This window comes from Saccoglossus kowalevskii, chromosome 12 (assembly GCF_978046115.1).
Source record: "Saccoglossus kowalevskii chromosome 12, keSacKowa6.1, whole genome shotgun sequence".
NCBI classification, from domain to species: Eukaryota; Metazoa; Hemichordata; class Enteropneusta; family Harrimaniidae; genus Saccoglossus; species Saccoglossus kowalevskii.
In genome coordinates, this window is record NC_140652.1 from 36,491,297 (window position 1) to 36,514,660 (window position 23,364).

At 39.4% G+C, this 23,364-nt stretch overlaps 29 non-coding genes across 29 annotated transcripts; all 29 read right to left on the reverse strand.

The window, feature by feature from the left end:
* Positions 1-520: 520 nt before the first annotated feature.
* TRNAA-CGC (transfer RNA alanine (anticodon CGC)) lies at positions 521-592 on the reverse strand. Its single transcript has one exon. It is a non-coding gene; the product is annotated as a tRNA-Ala (tRNA).
* Positions 593-1,074: 482 nt separating this feature from the next.
* Positions 1,075-1,146, reverse strand: TRNAA-CGC (transfer RNA alanine (anticodon CGC)). Its single transcript has one exon. It is a non-coding gene; the product is annotated as a tRNA-Ala (tRNA).
* Positions 1,147-2,189: 1,043 nt separating this feature from the next.
* On the reverse strand, positions 2,190-2,261 carry TRNAA-CGC (transfer RNA alanine (anticodon CGC)). Its single transcript has one exon. It is a non-coding gene; the product is annotated as a tRNA-Ala (tRNA).
* A 482-nt stretch (positions 2,262-2,743) lies between these two features.
* Positions 2,744-2,815, reverse strand: TRNAA-CGC (transfer RNA alanine (anticodon CGC)). Its single transcript has one exon. It is a non-coding gene; the product is annotated as a tRNA-Ala (tRNA).
* Positions 2,816-3,858: 1,043 nt separating this feature from the next.
* Positions 3,859-3,930, reverse strand: TRNAA-CGC (transfer RNA alanine (anticodon CGC)). The gene has a single exon. It is a non-coding gene; the product is annotated as a tRNA-Ala (tRNA).
* A 482-nt stretch (positions 3,931-4,412) lies between these two features.
* On the reverse strand, positions 4,413-4,484 carry TRNAA-CGC (transfer RNA alanine (anticodon CGC)). Its single transcript has one exon. It is a non-coding gene; the product is annotated as a tRNA-Ala (tRNA).
* Positions 4,485-5,527: 1,043 nt separating this feature from the next.
* TRNAA-CGC (transfer RNA alanine (anticodon CGC)) lies at positions 5,528-5,599 on the reverse strand. Its single transcript has one exon. It is a non-coding gene; the product is annotated as a tRNA-Ala (tRNA).
* Positions 5,600-7,753: 2,154 nt separating this feature from the next.
* On the reverse strand, positions 7,754-7,825 carry TRNAA-CGC (transfer RNA alanine (anticodon CGC)). The gene has a single exon. It is a non-coding gene; the product is annotated as a tRNA-Ala (tRNA).
* A 497-nt stretch (positions 7,826-8,322) lies between these two features.
* TRNAA-CGC (transfer RNA alanine (anticodon CGC)) lies at positions 8,323-8,394 on the reverse strand. Its single transcript has one exon. It is a non-coding gene; the product is annotated as a tRNA-Ala (tRNA).
* Positions 8,395-8,876: 482 nt separating this feature from the next.
* On the reverse strand, positions 8,877-8,948 carry TRNAA-CGC (transfer RNA alanine (anticodon CGC)). The gene has a single exon. It is a non-coding gene; the product is annotated as a tRNA-Ala (tRNA).
* A 497-nt stretch (positions 8,949-9,445) lies between these two features.
* On the reverse strand, positions 9,446-9,517 carry TRNAA-CGC (transfer RNA alanine (anticodon CGC)). The gene has a single exon. It is a non-coding gene; the product is annotated as a tRNA-Ala (tRNA).
* Positions 9,518-10,014: 497 nt separating this feature from the next.
* Positions 10,015-10,086, reverse strand: TRNAA-CGC (transfer RNA alanine (anticodon CGC)). Its single transcript has one exon. It is a non-coding gene; the product is annotated as a tRNA-Ala (tRNA).
* A 482-nt stretch (positions 10,087-10,568) lies between these two features.
* TRNAA-CGC (transfer RNA alanine (anticodon CGC)) lies at positions 10,569-10,640 on the reverse strand. Its single transcript has one exon. It is a non-coding gene; the product is annotated as a tRNA-Ala (tRNA).
* Positions 10,641-11,115: 475 nt separating this feature from the next.
* TRNAA-CGC (transfer RNA alanine (anticodon CGC)) lies at positions 11,116-11,187 on the reverse strand. The gene has a single exon. It is a non-coding gene; the product is annotated as a tRNA-Ala (tRNA).
* A 497-nt stretch (positions 11,188-11,684) lies between these two features.
* TRNAA-CGC (transfer RNA alanine (anticodon CGC)) lies at positions 11,685-11,756 on the reverse strand. Its single transcript has one exon. It is a non-coding gene; the product is annotated as a tRNA-Ala (tRNA).
* A 1,606-nt stretch (positions 11,757-13,362) lies between these two features.
* On the reverse strand, positions 13,363-13,434 carry TRNAA-CGC (transfer RNA alanine (anticodon CGC)). Its single transcript has one exon. It is a non-coding gene; the product is annotated as a tRNA-Ala (tRNA).
* A 474-nt stretch (positions 13,435-13,908) lies between these two features.
* TRNAA-CGC (transfer RNA alanine (anticodon CGC)) lies at positions 13,909-13,980 on the reverse strand. The gene has a single exon. It is a non-coding gene; the product is annotated as a tRNA-Ala (tRNA).
* Positions 13,981-14,455: 475 nt separating this feature from the next.
* Positions 14,456-14,527, reverse strand: TRNAA-CGC (transfer RNA alanine (anticodon CGC)). Its single transcript has one exon. It is a non-coding gene; the product is annotated as a tRNA-Ala (tRNA).
* Positions 14,528-15,009: 482 nt separating this feature from the next.
* On the reverse strand, positions 15,010-15,081 carry TRNAA-CGC (transfer RNA alanine (anticodon CGC)). Its single transcript has one exon. It is a non-coding gene; the product is annotated as a tRNA-Ala (tRNA).
* Positions 15,082-15,578: 497 nt separating this feature from the next.
* Positions 15,579-15,650, reverse strand: TRNAA-CGC (transfer RNA alanine (anticodon CGC)). The gene has a single exon. It is a non-coding gene; the product is annotated as a tRNA-Ala (tRNA).
* Positions 15,651-16,695: 1,045 nt separating this feature from the next.
* Positions 16,696-16,767, reverse strand: TRNAA-CGC (transfer RNA alanine (anticodon CGC)). The gene has a single exon. It is a non-coding gene; the product is annotated as a tRNA-Ala (tRNA).
* A 1,029-nt stretch (positions 16,768-17,796) lies between these two features.
* Positions 17,797-17,868, reverse strand: TRNAA-CGC (transfer RNA alanine (anticodon CGC)). The gene has a single exon. It is a non-coding gene; the product is annotated as a tRNA-Ala (tRNA).
* A 1,051-nt stretch (positions 17,869-18,919) lies between these two features.
* TRNAA-CGC (transfer RNA alanine (anticodon CGC)) lies at positions 18,920-18,991 on the reverse strand. Its single transcript has one exon. It is a non-coding gene; the product is annotated as a tRNA-Ala (tRNA).
* A 1,045-nt stretch (positions 18,992-20,036) lies between these two features.
* On the reverse strand, positions 20,037-20,108 carry TRNAA-CGC (transfer RNA alanine (anticodon CGC)). The gene has a single exon. It is a non-coding gene; the product is annotated as a tRNA-Ala (tRNA).
* A 490-nt stretch (positions 20,109-20,598) lies between these two features.
* Positions 20,599-20,670, reverse strand: TRNAA-CGC (transfer RNA alanine (anticodon CGC)). The gene has a single exon. It is a non-coding gene; the product is annotated as a tRNA-Ala (tRNA).
* Positions 20,671-21,168: 498 nt separating this feature from the next.
* On the reverse strand, positions 21,169-21,240 carry TRNAA-CGC (transfer RNA alanine (anticodon CGC)). The gene has a single exon. It is a non-coding gene; the product is annotated as a tRNA-Ala (tRNA).
* Positions 21,241-21,736: 496 nt separating this feature from the next.
* TRNAA-CGC (transfer RNA alanine (anticodon CGC)) lies at positions 21,737-21,808 on the reverse strand. Its single transcript has one exon. It is a non-coding gene; the product is annotated as a tRNA-Ala (tRNA).
* A 498-nt stretch (positions 21,809-22,306) lies between these two features.
* On the reverse strand, positions 22,307-22,378 carry TRNAA-CGC (transfer RNA alanine (anticodon CGC)). The gene has a single exon. It is a non-coding gene; the product is annotated as a tRNA-Ala (tRNA).
* A 499-nt stretch (positions 22,379-22,877) lies between these two features.
* On the reverse strand, positions 22,878-22,949 carry TRNAA-CGC (transfer RNA alanine (anticodon CGC)). The gene has a single exon. It is a non-coding gene; the product is annotated as a tRNA-Ala (tRNA).
* Between the last annotated feature and the right edge of the window lie 415 nt (positions 22,950-23,364).

A 23,364-nucleotide genomic window follows, 5' to 3' on the forward strand; every position in this document is an offset into this window, starting at 1 on the left:
CTCTAACACTGAGCTACATCCCCTGATGAGAATCATGTTTTTACTATGAATTGAACTGAGCTAGTGCAAAAATAAGATGAATTACATTACTGTCTCAATCTGAATCTGCATACCAAACATGCTTAAAATTGAATTTCCATCTTGATGTGCCGTATTCTGAAACATATTATCACAAACTTAATGGTGTAACTCGAGGAGTGATTAACTCATCAGCCCAGATTCTATGGTTTAATTTGAGCAGGGAATAATTCACTCGGGAAGTGATTGATTCATTCTCCAGCGTTAGGATTATCTCGGGAGTGATAACTCATTCCACCATAAGCAGTTATGTAACTTTTTACGTGATTAACGCTTTAACCTCGGATATTTGCCTTAAGCCTATGTTGTGAATTGCGATGCCATGAAATGTTCACGACATAAACGGTGTCGAATGATGTTGGTCACGTCATTGGAGCTTCTCGAGTTTCGAGAAAAAACAACCTTTTAAGTAGCTTGTTAGCGCGTGCATCATACTATAGAATGGAGATGTCGGGGATTGAACCCGAGGCCTCTCACATGCGAATCGAGCGCTCTACCACTGAGCTACATCCCCTTATGAGAATCATGTTTTTACTATGAATTGAACTGAGCTAATGCAAAAATAAGATGAATTACATTACTGTCTCAATCTGAATCTGCATACCGAACATGCTTAAAATTGAATTTCCATCTTGATGTGTCGTATTCTGAAGCTTATTATCACAAACTTAATGGTGTAACTCGAGGAGTGACTAACTCATCAGCCCAGATTCTATGGTTTAATTCGGGAAGGAAATAATTCACTCGGGAAGTGATTGAATTCATTCTCCACCGTTAGGTTTATCTCGGGAGTGATAACTCATTCCACCATAAGCAGTCATGTAACTTTTTACGTGATTAACGCTTTAACCTCGGATATTTGCCTTAAGCAAATGTTGTGAATTGCGATGCCATGAAATCTTCACGAATGATGTTGGTCACGTCATTGGAGCTTCTCGAGTTTCGAGAAAAACCACCTTTTAAATAGCTTGTTAGCGCGTGAGTTATACTATAGAATGGAGATGTCGGGGATTGAACCCGAGGCCTCTCACATGCGAAGCGAGCGCTCTACCACTGAGCTACATCCCCTTATGAGAATTATGTTTTTACTATGAATTGAACTGAGCTAATGCAAAAATAAGATGAATTACATTACTGTCTCAATCTGAATACCAAACATGCTTAAAATTGAATTTCCATCTTGATGTGCCGTATTCTGAAACATATTATCACAAACTTAATGGTGTAACTCTAGGAGTGATTAACTCATCAGCCCAGATTCTATGGTTTAATTTGAGCAGGGAATAATTCACTCGGGAAGTGATTGATTCATTCTCCAGCGTTAGGATTATTTCAGGAGTGATAACTCATTCCACCATAAGCAGTTATGTAACTTTTTACGTGATTAACGCTTTAACCTCGGATATTTGCCTTAAGCAAATGTTGTGAATTGCGACGCATGAAATGTTCACGAATGATGTTGGTCACGTATTTGGAGCTTCTCGAGTTTCGAGAAAAAGCACCTTTTAAGTAGCTTGTTAGCGCGTGCGTCATACTATAGAATGGAGATGTACGGGATTGAACCCGAGGCCTCTCACATGCGAAGCGAGCGCTCTAACACTGAGCTACATCCCCTGATGAGAATCATGTTTTTACTATGAATTGAACTGAGCTAGTGCAAAAATAAGATGAATTACATTACTGTCTCAATCTGAATCTGCATACCAAACATGCTTAAAATTGAATTTCCATCTTGATGTGCCGTATTCTGAAACATATTATCACAAACTTAATGGTGTAACTCGAGGAGTGATTAACTCATCAGCCCAGATTCTATGGTTTAATTTGAGCAGGGAATAATTCACTCGGGAAGTGATTGATTCATTCTCCAGCGTTAGGATTATCTCGGGAGTGATAACTCATTCCACCATAAGCAGTTATGTAACTTTTTACGTGATTAACGCTTTAACCTCGGATATTTGCCTTAAGCCTATGTTGTGAATTGCGATGCCATGAAATGTTCACGACATAAACGGTGTCGAATGATGTTGGTCACGTCATTGGAGCTTCTCGAGTTTCGAGAAAAAACAACCTTTTAAGTAGCTTGTTAGCGCGTGCATCATACTATAGAATGGAGATGTCGGGGATTGAACCCGAGGCCTCTCACATGCGAATCGAGCGCTCTACCACTGAGCTACATCCCCTTATGAGAATCATGTTTTTACTATGAATTGAACTGAGCTAATGCAAAAATAAGATGAATTACATTACTGTCTCAATCTGAATCTGCATACCGAACATGCTTAAAATTGAATTTCCATCTTGATGTGTCGTATTCTGAAGCTTATTATCACAAACTTAATGGTGTAACTCGAGGAGTGACTAACTCATCAGCCCAGATTCTATGGTTTAATTCGGGAAGGAAATAATTCACTCGGGAAGTGATTGAATTCATTCTCCACCGTTAGGTTTATCTCGGGAGTGATAACTCATTCCACCATAAGCAGTCATGTAACTTTTTACGTGATTAACGCTTTAACCTCGGATATTTGCCTTAAGCAAATGTTGTGAATTGCGATGCCATGAAATCTTCACGAATGATGTTGGTCACGTCATTGGAGCTTCTCGAGTTTCGAGAAAAACCACCTTTTAAATAGCTTGTTAGCGCGTGAGTCATACTATAGAATGGAGATGTCGGGGATTGAACCCGAGGCCTCTCACATGCGAAGCGAGCGCTCTACCACTGAGCTACATCCCCTTATGAGAATTATGTTTTTACTATGAATTGAACTGAGCTAATGCAAAAATAAGATGAATTACATTACTGTCTCAATCTGAATACCAAACATGCTTAAAATTGAATTTCCATCTTGATGTGCCGTATTCTGAAACATATTATCACAAACTTAATGGTGTAACTCTAGGAGTGATTAACTCATCAGCCCAGATTCTATGGTTTAATTTGAGCAGGGAATAATTCACTCGGGAAGTGATTGATTCATTCTCCAGCGTTAGGATTATTTCAGGAGTGATAACTCATTCCACCATAAGCAGTTATGTAACTTTTTACGTGATTAACGCTTTAACCTCGGATATTTGCCTTAAGCAAATGTTGTGAATTGCGACGCATGAAATGTTCACGAATGATGTTGGTCACGTATTTGGAGCTTCTCGAGTTTCGAGAAAAAGCACCTTTTAAGTAGCTTGTTAGCGCGTGCGTCATACTATAGAATGGAGATGTACGGGATTGAACCCGAGGCCTCTCACATGCGAAGCGAGCGCTCTAACACTGAGCTACATCCCCTGATGAGAATCATGTTTTTACTATGAATTGAACTGAGCTAGTGCAAAAATAAGATGAATTACATTACTGTCTCAATCTGAATCTGCATACCAAACATGCTTAAAATTGAATTTCCATCTTGATGTGCCGTATTCTGAAACATATTATCACAAACTTAATGGTGTAACTCGAGGAGTGATTAACTCATCAGCCCAGATTCTATGGTTTAATTTGAGCAGGGAATAATTCACTCGGGAAGTGATTGATTCATTCTCCAGCGTTAGGATTATCTCGGGAGTGATAACTCATTCCACCATAAGCAGTTATGTAACTTTTTACGTGATTAACGCTTTAACCTCGGATATTTGCCTTAAGCCTATGTTGTGAATTGCGATGCCATGAAATGTTCACGACATAAACGGTGTCGAATGATGTTGGTCACGTCATTGGAGCTTCTCGAGTTTCGAGAAAAAACAACCTTTTAAGTAGCTTGTTAGCGCGTGCATCATACTATAGAATGGAGATGTCGGGGATTGAACCCGAGGCCTCTCACATGCGAATCGAGCGCTCTACCACTGAGCTACATCCCCTTATGAGAATCATGTTTTTACTATGAATTGAACTGAGCTAATGCAAAAATAAGATGAATTACATTACTGTCTCAATCTGAATCTGCGTACCGAACATGCTTAAAATTGAATTTCCATCTTGATGTGTCGTATTCTGAAGCTTATTATCACAAACTTAATGGTGTAACTCGAGGAGTGACTAACTCATCAGCCCAGATTCTATGGTTTAATTCGGGAAGGAAATAATTCACTCGGGAAGTGATTGAATTCATTCTCCACCGTTAGGTTTATCTCGGGAGTGATAACTCATTCCACCATAAGCAGTCATGTAACTTTTTACGTGATTAACGCTTTAACCTCGGATATTTGCCTTAAGCAAATGTTGTGAATTGCGATGCCATGAAATCTTCACGAATGATGTTGGTCACGTCATTGGAGCTTCTCGAGTTTCGAGAAAAACCACCTTTTAAATAGCTTGTTAGCGCGTGAGTCATACTATAGAATGGAGATGTCGGGGATTGAACCCGAGGCCTCTCACATGCGAAGCGAGCGCTCTACCACTGAGCTACATCCCCTTATGAGAATTATGTTTTTACTATGAATTGAACTGAGCTAATGCAAAAATAAGATGAATTACATTACTGTCTCAATCTGAATACCAAACATGCTTAAAATTGAATTTCCATCTTGATGTGCCGTATTCTGAAACATATTATCACAAACTTAATGGTGTAACTCTAGGAGTGATTAACTCATCAGCCCAGATTCTATGGTTTAATTTGAGCAGGGAATAATTCACTCGGGAAGTGATTGATTCATTCTCCAGCGTTAGGATTATTTCAGGAGTGATAACTCATTCCACCATAAGCAGTTATGTAACTTTTTACGTGATTAACGCTTTAACCTCGGATATTTGCCTTAAGCAAATGTTGTGAATTGCGACGCATGAAATGTTCACGAATGATGTTGGTCACGTATTTGGAGCTTCTCGAGTTTCGAGAAAAAGCACCTTTTAAGTAGCTTGTTAGCGCGTGCGTCATACTATAGAATGGAGATGTACGGGATTGAACCCGAGGCCTCTCACATGCGAAGCGAGCGCTCTAACACTGAGCTACATCCCCTGATGAGAATCATGTTTTTACTATGAATTGAACTGAGCTAGTGCAAAAATAAGATGAATTACATTACTGTCTCAATCTGAATCTGCATACCAAACATGCTTAAAATTGAATTTCCATCTTGATGTGCCGTATTCTGAAACATATTATCACAAACTTAATGGTGTAACTCGAGGAGTGATTAACTCATCAGCCCAGATTCTATGGTTTAATTTGAGCAGGGAATAATTCACTCGGGAAGTGATTGATTCATTCTCCAGCGTTAGGATTATCTCGGGAGTGATAACTCATTCCACCATAAGCAGTTATGTAACTTTTTACGTGATTAACGCTTTAACCTCGGATATTTGCCTTAAGCCTATGTTGTGAATTGCGATGCCATGAAATGTTCACGACATAAACGGTGTCGAATGATGTTGGTCACGTCATTGGAGCTTCTCGAGTTTCGAGAAAAAACAACCTTTTAAGTAGCTTGTTAGCGCGTGCATCATACTATAGAATGGAGATGTCGGGGATTGAACCCGAGGCCTCTCACATGCGAATCGAGCGCTCTACCACTGAGCTACATCCCCTTATGAGAATCATGTTTTTACTATGAATTGAACTGAGCTAATGCAAAAATAAGATGAATTACATTACTGTCTCAATCTGAATCTGCATACCGAACATGCTTAAAATTGAATTTCCATCTTGATGTGTCGTATTCTGAAGCTTATTATCACAAACTTAATGGTGTAACTCGAGGAGTGACTAACTCATCAGCCCAGATTCTATGGTTTAATTCGGGAAGGAAATAATTCACTCGGGAAGTGATTGAATTCATTCTCCACCGTTAGGTTTATCTCGGGAGTGATAACTCATTCCACCATAAGCAGTCATGTAACTTTTTACGTGATTAACGCTTTAACCTCGGATATTTGCCTTAAGCAAATGGTGTGAATTGCGATGCCATGAAATGTTCACGAATGATGTTGGTCACGTCATTGGAGCTTCTCGAGTTTCGAGAAAAAGCATCTTTTAAGTAGCTTGTTAACGCGTGCATAATACTATCGAATGGAGATGTCCGTGATTGAACCCGAGGCCTCTCACATGCGAAGCGAGCGCTCTACCACTGAGCTTCATCCCCTTATGAGAATTATGTTTTTACTATGAATTGAACTGAGCTAATGCACAAATAAGATGAATTACATTACTGTCTCAATCTGAATACCAAACATGCTTAAAATTGAATTTCCATCTTGATGTGCCGTATTCTGAAACATATTATCACAAACTTAATGGTGTAACTCTAGGAGTGATTAACTCATCAGCCCAGATTCTATGGTTTAATTTGAGCAGGGAATAATTCACTCGGGAAGTGATTGATTCATTCTCCAGCGTTAGGATTATTTCGGGAGTGATAACTCATTCCACCATAAGCAGTCATGTAACTTTTTACGTGATTAACGCTTTAACCTCGGATATTTGCCTTAAGCATATGTTGTGAATTGCGATGCCATGAAATGTTCACGACATAAACGGTGTCGAATGATGTTGGTCACGTCATTGGAGCTTCTCGAGTTTCGAGAAAAAACAACCTTTTAAGTAGCTTGTTAGCGCGTGCATCATACTATAGAATGGAGATGTCAGGGATTGAACCCGAGGCCTCTCACATGCGAAGCGAGCGCTCTACCACCGACCTACATCCCCTGATGAGCATCAAGTTTTTACTATTAATTGAACTGAGCTAATGCAAAAATAAGATGAATTACATTACTATCGCAATCTGAATCTGCATATCGAACATGCTTAAAATTGAATTTCCATCTTGATGTGCCGTATTCTGAAGCTTATTATCACAAACTTAATGGTGTAACTCGAGGAGTGACTAACTCATCAGCCCAGATTCTATGGTTTAATTCGATAAGAGATTAATTCACTCGGGAAGTGATTGAATTCATTCTCCACCGTTAGGATTATCTCGGAAGTGATAACTCATTCCACCATAAGCAGTCATGTAACTTTTTACGTGATTAACGCTTTAACCTCGGATATTTGCCTTAAGCAAATGGTGTGAATTGCGATGCCATGAAATGTTCACGAATGATGTTGGTCACGTCATTGGAGCTTCTTGAGTTTCGAGAAAAAGTATCTTTTAAGTAGCTTGTTAGCGCGTGCATAATACTATCGAATGGAGATGTCGGTGATAGAATCCGAGGCCTCTCACATGCGAACCGAGCGCTCTACCACTGAGCTACATCCCCTGATGAGAATCATGTTTTTACTATGAATTGAACTGAGCTAGTGCAAAAATAAGATGAATTACATTACTGTCTCAATCTGAATCTGCATACCAAACATGCTTAAAATTGAATTTCCATCTTCATGTGCCGTATTCTGTAACATATTATCACAAATTTAATGGTGTAACTCTAGGAGTGACTAACTCATCAGCCCAGATTCTATGGTTTAATTCGATAAGGGATTAATTCACTCGGGAAGTGATTGAATTCATTCTCCACCATTAGGATTATCTCGGAAGTGATAACTCATTCCACCATAAGCAGTCATGTAACTTTTTACGTGATTAACGCTTTAACCTCGGATATTTGCCTTAAGCAAATGTTGTGAATTGCGATGCCATGAAATCTTCACGAATGATGTTGGGCACGTCATTGGAGCTTCTCGAGTTTCGAGAAAAAACAACCTTTTAAGTAGCTTGTTAGCGCGTGCATCATACTATAGAATGGCGATGTCAGGGATTGAACCCGAGGCCTCTCACATGCGAAGCGAGCGCTCTACCACTGAGCTACATCCCCTTATGAGAATTATGTTTTTACTATGAATTGAACTGAGCTAATGCAAAAATAAGATGTATTACATTACTGTCTCAATCTGAATCTGCAAACCAAAGATGCTTAAAATTGAATTTCCATCTTGATGTGCCGTATTCTGAAACATATTATCACAAACTTAATGGTGTAACTCTAGGAGTGATTAACTCATCAGCCCAGATTCTATGGTTTAATTTGAGCAGGGAATAATTCACTCGGGAAGTGATTGATTCATCCTCCAGCGTTAGGATTATCTCGGGAGTGATAACTCATTCCACCATAAGCAGTTATGTAACTTTTTACGTGATTAACGCTTTAACCTCGGATATTTGCCTTAAGCCTATGTTGTGAATTGCGATGCCATGAAATGTTCACGACATAAACGGTGTCGAATGATGTTGGTCACGTCATTGGAGCTTCTCGAGTTTCGAGAAAAAACAACCTTTTAAGTAGCTTGTTAGCGCGTGCATCATACTATAGAATGGAGATGTCGGGGATTGAACCCGAGGCCTCTCACATGCGAAGCGAGCGCTCTACCACTGAGCTACATCCCCTGAAGAGAATCATGTTTTTACTATGAATTGAACTGAGCTAATGCAAAAATAAGATGAATTACATTACTGTCTCAATCTGAATCTGCATACCGAACATGCTTAAAATTGAATTTCCATCTTGATGTGCCGTATTCTGAAGCTTATTATCACAAACTTAATGGTGTAACTCGAGGAGTGACTAACTCATCAGCCCAGATTCTATGGTTTAATTCGGGAAGGAAATAATTCACTCGGGAAGTGATTGAATTCATTCTCCACCGTTAGGTTTATCTCGGGAGTGATAACTCATTCCACCATAAGCAGTCATGTAACTTTTTACGTGATTAACGCTTTAATCTCGGATATTTGCCTTAAGCAAATGGTGTGAATTGCGATGCCATGAAATGTTCACGAATGATGTTGGTCACGTCATTGGAGCTTCTCGAGTTTCGAGAAAAAGCATCTTTTAAGTAGCTTGTTAGCGCGTGCATAATACTATCGAATGGAGATGTCGGTGATTGAACCCGAGGCCTCTCACATGCGAAGCGAGCGCTCTACCACTGAGCTACATCCCCTTATGAGAATTATGTTTTTACTATGAATTGAACTGAGCTAATGCAAAAATAAGATGTATTACATTACTGTCTCAATCTGAATCTGCAAACCAAACATGCTTAAAATTGAATTTCCATCTTGATGTGCCGTATTCTGAAACATATTATCACAAACTTAATGGTGTAACTCTAGGAGTGATTAACTTATCAGCCCAGATTCTATGGTTTAATTTGAGCAGGGAATAATTCACTCGGGAAGTGATTGATTCATTCTCCAGCGTTAGGATTATCTCGGGAGTGATAACTCATTCCACCATAAGCAGTTATGTAACTTTTTACGTGATTAACGCTTTAACCTCGGATATTTGCCTTAAGCCTATGTTGTGAATTGCGATGCCATGAAATGTTCACGACATAAACGGTGTCGAATGATGTTGGTCACGTCATTGGAGCTTCTCGAGTTTCGAGAAAAAACAACCTTTTAAGTAGCTTGTTAGCGCGTGCATCATACTATAGAATGGAGATGTCGGGGATTGAACCCGAGGCCTCTCACATGCGAAGCGAGCGCTCTATCACTGAGCTACATCCCCTTATGAGAATCATGTTTTTACTATGAATTGAACTGAGCTAATGCAAAAATAAGATGAATTACATTACTGTCTCAATCTGAATCTGCAAACCAAACATGCTTAAAATTGAATTTCCATCTTGATGTGCCGTATTCTGAAACATATTATCACAAACTTAATGGTGTAACTCTAGGAGTGATTAACTCATCAGCCCAGATTCTATGGGTTAATTTGAGCAGGGAATAATTCACTCGGGAAGTGATTGATTCATTCTCCAGCGTTAGGATTATCTCGGGAGTGATAACTCATTCCACCATAAGCAGTTATGTAACTTTTTACGTGATTAACGCTTTAACCTCGGATATTTGCCTTAAGCCTATGTTGTGAATTGCGATGCCATGAAATGTTCACGACATAAACGGTGTCGAATGATGTTGGTCACGTCATTGGAGCTTCTCGAGTTTCGAGAAAAAACAACCTTTTAAGTAGCTTGTTAGCGCGTGCATCATACTATAGAATGGAGATGTCGGGGATTGAACCCGAGGCCTCTCACATGCGAAGCGAGCGCTCTACCACTGAGCTACATCCCCTTATGAGAATCATGTTTTTACTATGAATTGAACTGAGCTAATGCAAAAATAAGATGAATTACATTACTGTCTCAATCTGAATCTGCATACCGAACATGCTTAAAATTGAATTTCCATCTTGATGTGCCGTATTCTGAAGCTTATTATCACAAACTTAATGGTGTAACTCGAGGAGTGACTAACTCATCAGCCCAGATGCTATGGTTTAATTCGGGAAGGAAATAATTCACTCGGGAAGTGATTGAATTCATTCTCCACCGTTAGGTTTATCTCGGGAGTGATAACTCATTCCACCATAAGCAGTCATGTAACTTTTTACGTGATTAACGCTTTAACCTCGGATATTTGCCTTAAGCAAATGGTGTGAATTGCGATGCCATGAAATGTTCACGAATGATGTTGGTCACGTCATTGGAGCTTCTCGAGTTTCGAGAAAAAGCATCTTTTAAGTAGCTTGTTAGCGCGTGCATAATACTATCGAATGGAGATGTCGGTGATTGAACCCGAGGCCTCTCACATGCGAAGCGAGCGCTCTACCACTGAGCTACATCCCCTTATGAGAATTATGTTTTTACTATGAATTGAACTGAGCTAATGCAAAAATAAGATGAATTACATTACTGTCTCAATCTGAATACCAAACATGCTTAAAATTGAATTTCCATCTTGATGTGCCGTATTCTGAAACATATTATCACAAACTTAATGGTGTAACTCTAGGAGTGATTAACTCATCAGCCCAGATTCTATGGTTTAATTTGAGCAGGGAATAATTCACTCGGGAAGTGATTGATTCATTCTCCAGCATTAGGATTATTTCGGGAGTGATAACTCATTCCACCATAAGCAGTTATGTAACTTTTTACGTGATTAACGCTTTAACCTCGGATATTTGCCTTAAGCAAATGTTGTGAATTGCGACGCATGAAATGTTCACGAATGATGTTGGTCACGTATTTGGAGCTTCTCGAGTTTCGAGAAAAAGCAACCTTTTAAGTAGCTTGTTAGCGCGTGCGTCATACTATAGAATGGAGATGTACGGGATTGAACCCGAGGCCTCTCACATGCGAAGCGAGCGCTCTACCACTGAGCTACATCCCCTTATGAGAATTATGTTTTTACTATGAATTGAACTAAGCTAATGCAAAAATAAGATGTATTACATTACTGTCTCAATCTGAATCTGCAAACCAAACATGCTTAAAATTGAATTTCCATCTTGATGTGCCGTATTCTGAAACATATTATCACAAACTTAATGGTGTAACTCTAGGAGTGATTAACTCATCAGCCCAGATTCTATGGTTTAATTTGAGCAGGGAATAATTCACTCGGGAAGTGATTGATTCATTCTCCAGCGTTAGGATTATCTCGGGAGTGATAACTCATTCCACCATAAGCAGTTATGTAACTTTTTACGTGATTAACGCTTTAACCTCGGATATTTGCCTTAAGCCTATGTTGTGAATTGCGATGCCATGAAATGTTCACGACATAAACGGTGTCGAATGATGTTGGTCACGTCATTGGAGCTTCTCGAGTTTCGAGAAAAAACAACCTTTTAAGTAGCTTGTTAGCGCGTGCATCATACTATAGAATGGAGATGTCGGGGATTGAACCCGAGGCCTCTCACATGCGAAGCGAGCGCTCTACCACTGAGCTACATTCCCTTATGAGAATCATGTTTTTACTATGAATTGAACTGAGCTAATGCAAAAATAAGATGAATTACATTACTGTCTCAATCTGAATCTGCATACCGAACATGCTTAAAATTGAATTTCCATCTTGATGTGCCGTATTCTGAAACATATTATCACAAACTTAATGGTGTAACTCGAGGAGTGATTAACTCATCAGCCCAGATTCTATGGTTTGATTCGAGAAGGGAGTAATTCAGTTGGGAAGTGATTGATTCATTCTCCACCATTAGGATTATCTGAGGAGTGATAACTCATTCCACCATAAGCAGTTATGTAACTTTATACGTGATTAACGCTTTAACCTCGGATATTTGCCTTAAGCAAATGTTGTGAATTGCGATGCCATGAAATCTTCACGAATGATGTTGGTCACGTCATTGGAGCTTCTCGAGTTTCGAGAAAAAACAACCTTTTAAGTAGCTTGTTAGCGCATGCATCATACTATAGAATGGCGATGTCAGGGATTGAACCCTAGGCCTCTCACATGCGAAGCGAGCGCACTACCACTGAGCTACATCCCCTTATGAGAATCATGTTTTTACTATGAATTGAACTGAGCTAATGCAAAAATAAGATGTATTACATTACTGTCTCAATCTGAATCTGCAAACCAAACATGCTTAAAATTGAATTTCCATCTTGATGTGCCGTATTCTGAAACATATTATCACAAACTTAATGGTGTAACTCTAGGAGTGATTAACTCATCAGCCCAGATTCTATGGTTTAATTCGAGAAGGGAATAATTCACTCGGAAAGTGATTGAATTCATTCTCCACCGTTAGGATTATCTCGGAAGTGAAAACTCATTCCACCATAAGCAGTCATGTAACTTTTTACGTGATTAACGCTTTAACCTCGGATATTTGCCTTAAGCATATGTTGTGAATTGCGATGCCATGAAATGTTCACGACATAAACGGTGTCGAATGATGTTGGTCACGTCATTGGAGCTTCTCGAGTTTCGAGAAAAAACAACCTTTTAAGTAGCTTGTTAGCGCGTGCATCATACTATAGAATGGAGATGTCGGGGATTGAACCCGAGGCCTCTCACATGTGAAGCGAGCGCTCTACCACCGACCTACATCCCCTGATGAGCATCAAGTTTTTACTATTAATTGAACTGAGCTAATGCAAAAATAAGATGAATTACATTACTATCTCAATCTGAATCTGCATACCGAACATGCTTAAAATTGAATTTCCATCTTGATGTGCCGTATTCTGAAGCTTATTATCACAAACTTAATGGTGTAACTCGAGGAGTGACTAACTCATCAGCCCAGATTCTATGGTTTAATTCGATAAGGGATTAATTCACTCTGGAAGTGATTGAATTCATTCTCCACCGTTAGGATTATCTCGGAAGTGATAACTCATTCCACCATAAGCAGTCATGTAACTTTTTACGTGATTAACGCTTTAACCTCGGATATTTGCCTTAAGCAAATGGTGTGAATTGCGATGCCATGAAATGTTCACGAATGATGTTGGTCACGTCATTGGAGCTTCTCGAGTTTCGAGAAAAAGCATATTTTAAGTAGCTTGTTAGCGCGTGCATAATACTATCGAATGGAGATGTCGGTGATTGAACCCGAGGCCTCTCACATGCGAAGCGAGCGCTCTACCACTGAGCTACATCCCCTTATGAGAATTATGTTTTTACTATGAATTGAACTGAGCTAATGCAAAAATAAGATGAATTACATTACTGTCTCAATCTGAATACCAAACATGCTTAAAATTGAATTTCCATCTTGATGTGCCGTATTCTGAAACATATTATCACAAACTTAATGGTGTAACTCTAGGAGTGATTAACTCATCAGCCCAGATTCTATGGTTTAATTTGAGCAGGGAATAATTCACTCGGGAAGTGATTGATTCATTCTCCAGCGTTAGGATTATTTCGGGAGTGATAACTCATTCCACCATAAGCAGTTATGTAACTTTTTACGTGATTAACGCTTTAACCTCGGATATTTGCCTTAAGCAAATGTTGTGAATTGCGACGCATGAAATGTTCACGAATGATGTTGGTCACATCATTGGAGCTTCTCGAGTTTCGAGAAAAAGCACCTTTTAAGTAGCTTGTTAGCGCGTGCATAAAACTATAGAATGGAGATGTCGGGGATTGAACCCGAGGCCTCTCACATGCGAAGCGAGCGCTCTACCACTGAGCTACATCCCCTGATGAGAATCATGTTTTTACTATGAATTGAACTGAGCTAATGCAAAAATAAGATGAATTACATTACTGTCTCAATCTGAATACCAAACATGCTTAAAATTGAATTTCCATCTTGATGTGCCGTATTCTGAAACATATTATCACAAACTTAATGGTGTAACTCTAGGAGTGATTAACTCGTCAGACCAGATTCTATGGTTTAATTCGAGAAGGGAATAATTCACTCGGGAAGTGATTGATTCATTCTCCACCGTTAGGATTATCTCGGGAGTGATAACTCAATCCACCATAAGCAGTCATATAACTTTTTACGTGATTAACGCTTTAACCTCGGATATTTGCCTTAAGCAAATGTTGTGAATTGCGATGCCATGAAATGTTCACGAATGATGATGGTCACGTCATTGGAGCTTCTCGAGTTTCGAGAAAAAGCACCTTTTAAGTAGCTTGTTAGCGCGTGCATAATACTATAGAATGGAGATGTCGGGGATTGAACCCGAGGCCTCTCACATGCGAAGCGAGCGCCCTACCACTGAGCTACATCCCCTGATGAGAAACATGTTTTTACTATGAATTGAACTGAGCTAGTGCAAAAATAAGATGAATTACATTACTGTCTCAATCTGAATCTGCATACCAAACATGCTTAAAATTGAATTTCCATCTTGATGTGCCGTATTCTGAAACATATTATCACAAACTTAATGGTGTAACTCTAGGAGTGATTAACTCATCAGCCCAGATTCTATGGTTTAATTCGAGAAGGGAATAATTCACTCGGGAAGTGATTGATTCATTCTCCACCGTTAGGATTATCTCTGGAGTGATAACTCATTCCACCATAAGCAGTTATGTAACTTTTTACGTGATTAACGCTTTAACCTCGGATATTTGCCTTAAGCAAATGTTGTGAATTGCGATGCCATGAAATCTTCACGAATGATGTTGGTCACGTCATTGGAGCTTCTCGAGTTTCGAGAAAAAACAACCTTTTAAGTAGCTTGTTAGCGCGTGCATCATACTATAGAATGGCGATGTCAGGGATTGAACCCTAGGCCTCTCACATGCGAAGCGAGCGCTCTACCACTGAGCTACATCCCCTTATGAGAATCATGTTTTTACTATGAATTGAACTGAGCTAATGCAAAAATAAGATGTATTACATTACTGTCTCAATCTGAATCTGCAAACCAAACATGCTTAAAATTGAATTTCCATCTTGATGTGCCGTATTCTGAAACATATTATCACAAACTTAATGGTGTAACTCTAGGAGTGATTAACTCATCAGCCCAGATTCTATGGTTTAATTTGGGCAGGGAATAATTCACTCGGGAAGTGATTGATTCATTCTCCAGCGTTAGGATTATCTCGGGAGTGATAACTCATTCCACCATAAGCAGTTATGTAACTTTTTACGCGATTAACGCTTTAACCTCGGATATTTGCCTTAAGCCTATGTTGTGAATTGCGATGCCATGAAATGTTCACGACATAAACGGTGTCGAATGATGTTGGTCACGTCATTGGAGCTTCTCGAGTTTCGAGAAAAAACAACCTTTTAAGTAGCTTGTTAGCGCGTGCATCATACTATAGAATGGAGATGTCGGGGATTGAACCCGAGGCCTCTCACATGCGAAGCGAGCGCTCTACCACCGACCTACATCCCCTGATGAGCATCAAGTTTTTACTATTAATTGAACTGAGCTAATGCAAAAATAAGATGAATTACATTACTATCGCAATCTGAATCTGCATATCGAACATGCTTAAAATTGAATTTCCATCTTGATGTGCTGTATTCTGAAGCTTATTATCACAAACTTAATGGTGTAACTCGAGGAGTGACTAACTCATCAGCCCAGATTCTATGGTTTAATTCGGGAAGGAAATAATTCACTCGGGAAGTGATTGAATTCATTCTCCACCGTTAGGTTTATCTCGGGAGTGATAACTCATTCCACCATAAGCAGTCATGTAACTTTTTACGTGATTAACGCTTTAACCTCGGATATTTGCCTTAAGCAAATGGTGTGAATTGCGATGCCATGAAATGTTCACGAATGATGTTGGTCACGTCATTGGAGCTTCTCGAGTTTCGAGAAAAAGCATCTTTTAAGTAGCTTGTTAACGCGTGCATAATACTATCGAATGGAGATGTCCGTGATTGAACCCGAGGACTCTCACATGCGAATCGAGCGCTCTACCACTGAGCTTCATCCCCTTATGAGAATTATGTTTTTACTATGAATTGAACTGAGCTAATGCACAAATAAGATGAATTACATTACTGTCTCAATCTGAATACCAAACATGCTTAAAATTGAATTTCCATCTTGATGTGCCGTATTCTGAAACATATTATCACAAACTTAATGGTGTAACTCTAGGAGTGATTAACTCATCAGCCCAGATTCTATGGTTTAATTTGAGCAGGGAATAATTCACTCGGGAAGTGATTGATTCATTCTCCAGCGTTAGGATTATCTCGGGAGTGATAACTCATTCCACCATAAGCAGTTATGTAACTTTTTACGTGATTAACGCTTTAACCTCGGATATTTGCCTTAAGCCTATGTTGTGAATTGCGATGCCATGAAATGTTCACGACATAAACGGTGTCGAATGATGTTGGTCACGTCATTGGAGCTTCTCGAGTTTCGAGAAAAAACAACCTTTTAAGTAGCTTGTTAGCGCGTGCATCATACTATAGAATGGAGATGTCGGGGATTGAACCCGAGGCCTCTCACATGCGAAGCGAGCGCTCTATCACTGAGCTACATCCCCTTATGAGAATCATGTTTTTACTATGAATTGAACTGAGCTAATGCAAAAATAAGATGAATTACATTACTGTCTCAATCTGAATCTGCAAACCAAACATGCTTAAAATTGAATTTCCATCTTGATGTGCCGTATTCTGAAGCTTATTATCACAAACTTAATGGTGTAACTCGAGGAGTGACTAACTCAACAGCCCATATTCTATGGTTTAATTCGAGAAGGGAATAATTCACTCGGGAAGTGATTGAATTCATTCTCCAGCGTTAGGATTATTTCGGGAGTGATAACTCATTCCACCATAAGCAGTCATGTAACTTTTTACGTGATTAACGCTTTAACCTCGGATATTTGCCTTAAGCATATGTTGTGAATTGCGATGCCATGAAATGTTCACGACATAAACGGTGTCGAATGATGTTGGTCACGTCATTGGAGCTTCTCGAGTTTCGAGAAAAAACAACCTTTTAAGTAGCTTGTTAGCGCGTGCATCATACTATAGAATGGAGATGTCAGGGATTGAACCCGAGGCCTCTCACATGCGAAGCGAGCGCTCTACCACCGACCTACATCCCCTGATGAGCATCAAGTTTTTACTATTAATTGAACTGAGCTAATGCAAAAATAAGATGAATTACATTACTATCGCAATCTGAATCTGCATATCGAACATGCTTAAAATTGAATTTCCATCTTGATGTGCCGTATTCTGAAGCTTATTATCACAAACTTAATGGTGTAACTCGAGGAGTGACTAACTCATCAGCCCAGATTCTATGGTTTAATTCGGGAAGGAAATAATTCACTCGGGAAGTGATTGAATTCATTCTCCACCGTTAGGTTTATCTCGGGAGTGATAACTCATTCCACCATAAGCAGTCATGTAACTTTTTACGTGATTAACGCTTTAACCTCGGATATTTGCCTTAAGCAAATGTTGTGAATTGCGATGTTGGTCACGTCATTGGAGCTTCTCGAGTTTCGAGAAAAACCACCTTTTAAATAGCTTGTTAGCGCGTGAGTCATACTATAGAATGGAGATGTCGGGGATTGAACCCGAGGGCTCTCACATGCGAAGCGAGCGCTCTACCACTGAGCTACATCCCCTGATGAGAATCATGTTTTTACTATGAATTGAACTGAGCTAGTGCAAAAATAAGATGAATTACATTACTGTCTCAATCAGAATCTGCATACCAAACATGCTTAAAATTGAATTTCCATCTTGATGTGCCGTATTCTGTAACATATTATCACAAACTTAATGGTGTAACTCTAGGAGTGATTAACTCATCAGCCCAGAATCTATGGTTTAATTCGAGAAGGGAATAATTCACTCGGGAAGTGATTGAATTCATTCTCCACCGTTAGGATTATCTCGGGAGTGAAAACTCATTCCACCATAAGCAGTCATGTAACTTTTTACGTGATTAACGCTTTAACCTCGGATATTTGCCTTAAGCATATGTTGTGAATTGCGATGCCATGAAATGTTCACGACATAAACGGTGTCGAATGATGTTGGTCACGTCATTGGAGCTTCTCGAGTTTCGAGAAAAAACAACCTTTTAAGTAGCTTGTTAGCGCGTGCATCATACTATAGAATGGAGATGTCGGGGATTGAACCCGAGGCCTCTCACATGCGACGCGAGCGCTCTACCACCGACCTACATCCCCTGATAAGCATCAAGTTTTTACTATTAATTGAACTGAGCTAATGCAAAAATAAGATGAATTACATTACTATCTCAATCTGAATCTGCATACCGAACATGCTTAAAATTGAATTTCCATCTTGATGTGCCGTATTCTGAAGCTTATTATCACAAACTTAATGGTGTAACTCGAGGAGTGACTAACTCATCAGCCCAGATTCTATGGTTTAATTCGATAAGGGATTAATTCACTCGGGAAGTGATTGAATTCATTCTCCACCGTTAGGATTATCTCGGAAGTGATAACTCATTCCACCATAAGCAGTCATGTAACTTTTACGTGATTAACGCTTTAACCTCGGATATTTGCCTTAAGCAAATGGTGTGAATTGCGATGCCATGAAATGTTCACGAATGATGTTGGTCACGTCATTGGAGCTTCTCGAGTTTCGAGAAAAAGCATCTTTTAAGTAGCTTGTTAGCGCGTGCATAATACTATCGAATGGAGATGTCGGTGATTGAACCCGAGGCCTCTCACATGCGAAGCGAGCGCTCTACCACTGAGCTACATCCCCTTATGAGAATTATGTTTTTACTATGAATTGAACTGAGCTAATGCAAAAATAAGATGAATTACATTACTGTCTCAATCTGAATACCAAACATGCTTAAAATTGAATTTTCATCTTGATGTGCCGTATTCTGAAACATATTATCACAAACTTAATGGTGTAACTCTAGGAGTGATTAACTCATCAGCCCAGATTCTATGGTTTAATTTGAGCAGGGAATAATTCACTCGGGAAGTGATTGATTCATTCTCCAGCGTTAGGATTATTTCGGGAGTGATAACTCATTCCACCATAAGCAGTTATGTAACTTTTTACGTGATTAACGCTTTAACCTCGGATATTTGCCTTAAGCAAATGTTGTGAATTGCGACGCATGAAATGTTCACGAATGATGTTGGTCACGTATTTGGAGCTTCTCGAGTTTCGAGAAAAAGCACCTTTTAAGTAGCTTGTTAGCGCGTGCGTCATACTATTGAATGGAGATGTACGGGATTGAACCCGAGGCCTCTCACATGCGAAGCGAGCGCTCTAACACTGAGCTACATCCCCTGATGAGAATCATGTTTTTACTATGAATTGAACTGAGCTAGTGCAAAAATAAGATGAATTACATTACTGTCTCAATCTGAATCTGCATACCAAACATGCTTAAAATTGAATTTCCATCTTGATGTGCCGTATTCTGTAACATATTATCACAAACTTAATGGCGTAACTCGAGGAGTGACTAACTCATCAGCCCAGATTCTATGGTTTAATTCGGGAAGGGAATAATTCACTCGGGAAGTGATTGAATTCATTCTCTACCGTTAGGTTTATCTCGGGAGTGATAACTCATTCCACCATAAGCAGTCATGTAACTTTTTACGTGATTAACGGTTTAACCTCGGATATTTGCCTTAAGCATATGTTGTGAATTGCGATGCCATGAAATGTTCACGACATAAACGGTGTCGAATGATGTTGGTGACGTCATTGGAGCTTCTCGAGTTTTGAGAAAAAACGACCTTTTAAGTGAGCTTGTTAGCGCGTGCGTCATACTATAGAATGGAGATGTCGGGGATTGAACACGAGGCCTCTCACATGCGAAGCGAGCGCTCTACCACTGAGCTACATCCCCTGATGAGAATCATGTTTTTACTATGAATTGAACTGAGCTAATGCAAAAATAAGATGAATTACATTACTGTCTCAATCTGAATACCAAACATGCTTAAAATTGAATTTCCATCTTGATGTGCCGTATTCTGAAACATATTATCACAAACTTAATGGTGTAACTCTAGGAGTGATTAACTCATCAGCCCAGATTCTATGGTTTAATTTGAGCAGGGAATAATTCACTCGGGAAGTGATTGATTCATTCTCCAGCGTTAGGATTATCTCGGGAGTGATAACTCATTCCACCATAAGCAGTTATGTAACTTTTTACGTGATTAACGCTTTAACCTCGGATATTTGCCATAAGCATATATTGTGAATTGCGATGCCATGAAATGTTCACCACATAAACGGTGTCGAATGATGTTGGTCACGTCATTGGAGCTTCTCGAGTTTCGGGAAAAAGAACCTTTTAAGTAGCTTGTTAGCGCGTGCATAATACTATAGAATGGAGATGTCGGGGATTGAACCTGAGGCCTCTCACATGCGAAGCGAGCGCTCTACCACTGAGCTACATCCCCTGATGAGAATCATGTTTTTACTATGAATTGAACTGAGCTAATGCAAAAATAAGATGAATTACATTACTGTCTCAATCTGAATCTGCATACCAAACATGCTTAAAATTGAATTTCCATCTTGATGTGCCGTATTCTGAAACATATTATCACAAACTTAATGGTGTAACTCTAGGAGTGATTAACTCATCAGCCCAGATTCTATGGGTTAATTCGAGCAGGGAATAATTCACTCGGGAAGTGATTGATTTATTCTCCACCGTTAGGATTATCTCGGGAGTGATAACTCATTCCACCATAAGCAGTTATGTAACTTTTTACGTGATTAACGCTTTAACCTCGGATATTTGCCTTAAGCAAATGTTGTGAATTGCGATGCCATGAAATGTTCACGACATAAACGGTGTCGAATGATGTTGGTCACGTCATTGGAGCTTCTCGAGTTTCGAGAAAAAACGACCTTTAAAGTAAGCTTGTTAGCGTGTGCGTCATACTATAGAATGGAGATGTCGGGGATTGAACCCGAGGCCTCTCACATGCGAAGCGAGCGCTCTACCACTGAGCTACATCCCCTGATGAGAATCATGTTTTTACTATGAATTGAACTGAGCTAATGCAAAAATAAGATGAATTACATTAGTGTCTCAATCTGAATCTGCATACCAAACATGCTTAAAATTTAATTTCCATCTTGATGTGCCGTATTCTGAAGCTTATTATCACAAACTTCATGTTGTAACCTGAGGAGTGATTAACTCATCAGCCCAGATTCTATGGTTTAATTCGAGCAGGGAATAATTCACTCGGGAAGTGATTGATTCATTCTCCAGCGTTAGGATTATCTCGGGAGTGATAACTCATTCAACCATAAGCAGTTATGTAACTTTTTACGTGATTAACGCTTTAACCTCGGATATTTGCCTTAAGCATATGTTGTGAATTGCGATGCCATGAAATGTTCACGACATAAACGGTGTCGAATGATGTTGGTCACGTCATTGGAGCTTCTCGAGTTTCGAGAAAAAGCACCTTTTAAGTAGCTTGTTAGCGCGTGCATCATACTATAAAATGGAGATGTCGGGGATTGAACCCGAGGCTTTTCACATGCGAAGCGAGCGCTCTACCACTGAGCTACATCCCCTGATGAGAATCATGTTTTTACTATGAATTGAACTGAGCTAATGCAAAAATAAGATGAATTACATTACTGTCTCAATCTGAATCTGCATACCAAACATGCTTAAAATTGAATTTCCATCTTGATGTGCCGTATTCTGAAACATATTATCCCAAACTTAATGGTGTAACTCTAGGAGTGATTAACTCATCAGCCCAGATTCTATGGTTTAATTCGAGAAGGGAATAATTCACTCGGGAAGTGATTGATTTATTCTCCACCGTTAGGATTATCTCGGGAGTGATAACTCATTCCACCATAAGCAGTTATGTAACTTTTTACGTGATTAACGCTTTAACCTCGGATATTTGCCTTAAGCAAATGTTGTGAATTGCGATGCCATGAAATGTTCACGACATAAACGGTGTCGAATGATGTTGGTCACGTCATTGGAGCTTCTCGAGTTTCGAGAAAAAACGACCTTTTAAGTAAGCTTGTTAGCGCGTGCGTCATACTATAGAATGGAGATGTCGGGGATTGAACCCGAGGCCTCTCACATGCGAAGCGAGCGCTCTACCACTGAGCTACATCCCCTGATGAGAATCATGTTTTTACTATGAATTGAACTGAGCTAATGCAAAAATAAGATGAATTACATTACTGTCTCAATCTGAATCTGCATACCAAACATGCTTAACATTGAATTTCCATCTTGATGTGCCGTATTCTGAAGCTTATTATCACAAACTTAATGGTGTAACTCGAGGAGTGACTAACTCAACAGCCCATATTCTATGGTTTAATTCGAGAAGGGAATAATTCACTCGGGAAGTGATTGAATTCATTCTCCACCGTTAGGATTATCTCGGGAGTGATAACTCATTCCACCATAAGCAGTCATGTAACTTTTTACGTGATTAACGCTTTAACCTCGGATATTTGCCTTAAGCAAATGTTGTGAATTGCGATGCCATGAAATGTTCACGACATAAACGGTGTCGAATGATGTTGGTGACGTCATTGGAGCTTCTCGAGTTTTGAGAAAAAACGACCTTTTAAGTGAGCTTGTTAGCGCGTGCGTCATACTATAGAATGGAGATGTCGGGGATTGAACACGAGGCCTCTCACATGCGAAGCGAGCGCTCTACCACTGAGCTACATCCCCTGATGAGAATCATGTTTTTACTATGAATTGAACTGAGCTAATGCAAAAATAAGATGAATTACATTAGTGTCTCAATCTGAATCTGCATACCAAACATGCTTAAAATTGAATTTCCATCTTGATGTGCCGTATTCTGAAACATATTATCACAAACTTAATGGTGTAACTCTAGGAGTGATTAACTCATCAGCCCAGATTCTATGGGTTAATTCGAGCAGGGAATAATTCACTCGGGAAGTGATTGATTTATTCTCCACCATTAGGATTATCTCGGGAGTGATAACTCATTCCACCATAAGCAGTTATGTAACTTTTTACGTGATTAACGCTTTAACCTCGGATATTTGCCTTAAGCAAATGTTGTGAATTGCGATGCCATGAAATGATCACGACATAAACGGTGTCGAATGATGTT